This window comes from Panthera pardus, unplaced genomic scaffold, assembly GCF_024362965.1.
Source record: "Panthera pardus isolate Hobbes unplaced genomic scaffold, ASM2436296v1 HiC_scaffold_12, whole genome shotgun sequence".
In the NCBI taxonomy this organism is placed as follows: Eukaryota; Metazoa; Chordata; class Mammalia; order Carnivora; family Felidae; genus Panthera; species Panthera pardus.
In genome coordinates this window covers 108,552,480-108,554,344 of record NW_026526677.1, presented here as the reverse complement: position 1 = coordinate 108,554,344, position 1,865 = coordinate 108,552,480, and positions in this window count along the sequence as shown.

Here is a 1,865-nt window from a genome sequence, read left to right as displayed (position 1 = left end):
CCAAATAACAGTGCCTGTACCGTCCTGAAAAACGCGTTTGTTGGAAAAGAAACTTAAATGCATTAATAAAAGAAACTGATAAAATTTGAAATTTGGGTGGATTTTCCACAAGTCACACATGCTCTAAATTCAAATCACAGTACTGTCTTCCCACAAGTACTGTCGTATTTTCATAGACTATAGGTCCCCGTTTTGGGTTTAATGTATATGGTCCTTGGGCTCAAAACATTAATATATATATTAATATGTATATGTGTCCTTGGCATCAAGAAATTAGCAATATATAGGGGAAATAAAGCATGTACAATAAAAACTAACAAAGTAAAGTACTATATGTCAAATGCCATAAATTCTAAAGGGATTCAAAATTAGATTAGACAGCACCAGGCTCAATCAGAAACAACTTCAAAAAAACAAAACACCCTTTTTTTCCTGGGCTTTAAATTATGCCTAGGACCTAGGATAGGTGATGAGTAAGAGAGCATTTGGAATCAAGGTAAAAAGTAGAGTATTGCGTCTCAGCATGGAAGAACGAGCAAACAGCCTGGCTGAAAGAGGGGAGTTCATGATATGAAACAGAAGACAAGGAGAGAAATGTAGGTTGGGGTTAAACTAGAAAGGGCCTTGAACTGAGGTCAAGCAGTTTCAGTTCCACTGTAGAGACAGTCCGTAAGAGGCTTTTTGAGCAGTCTAGTACTAAGAAGGCTGCTCCTGTAGAACACATTAGAAATAAAGGGTTGAATGCGGGGAGAGCCATTAGCAGGTCATTACGGCAGCGTGGATTCTGTAGCAGGGTCCAGTGGATCATGAATCGTGGTAATAGGAATAAAGAAGAAGGACCAGAACAAAGGAGGCGTCCTTAGAACCCAGAGAAGTTGGTGATTGCTTAGCAAGAAGAGACAAAAGACCAGACTAAGAAAGGAAGAAGAGAACGGGCTTGATTTTCAAGCTTCAAGGAATAGCTATGTTTTCAGGGGGTCATGTCTGGGCCTGTTTAAAATACATGGAGAAGACTGGTAGAGGGGTGCCTGAGTGGCTCAGTCGTTTGAGCGACTGACTTCAGCTCAGGTCATGATCTCATAGTTCATGGGTTCGAGCCCCACATAGGGCTCTGTGTTGACAGCTCGGAGCCTAGAGCCTGCTTCCAATTCTGTGTCTCCCTCTCTCTCTGCCCTTCTGCTGCTCATGCTCTGTCTCTCTCTGTCTCAAAAATAAATAAACATTAAAAAAAATTTTAAATGAATGAAAATAAACATCAAAAAAGTAAAAAATAAAAGACTGATCACAAGCTACTCAAAAGTAAAAAAAAAAAAAAAAAAAAATGGAAAAGACTGTTAGAACAAGAGATCTGGAACTCTGGCCTAGCAGTGGCAGCTGGACAAGGAAATGAAACTAAATATCCTGAGGAAGAGAATGCAGGTAGAAAAAAACAGAACCAACCTAGCAAATGCCCTCACTTAGAGGGCCGCCTTTTGTGGAAGCCAAAACATTTAATGTCAGTGCAAGAAACAGACATATGTAATAGGAGTGATGACAATGATTATTATTTTAGAAGTTTATCTCTCAATATTACTCAGGCAAATAATAAGATACAGAAATTTCACTAAAGAATAACGAAAAAGCAAGAATGATACCAACCAAAACTCTTTTTCATGAATTATGCCAAGAGAAATTGTGACAGATCAAGAGGGATAAATGTTGGAATGTTTTCAAATTAAATGCATATTGCTCACTTATGCGAGACGAAGGCTGATGGAGTGTTTGTCTACAAATATGTAAGTGGATGTAAGCACATAAGAAGTGCTTAGTTAATGTTGCTTAATAATTAGTTAAGGACATTCTGACTTCAGATGCTCGCGGGCAAT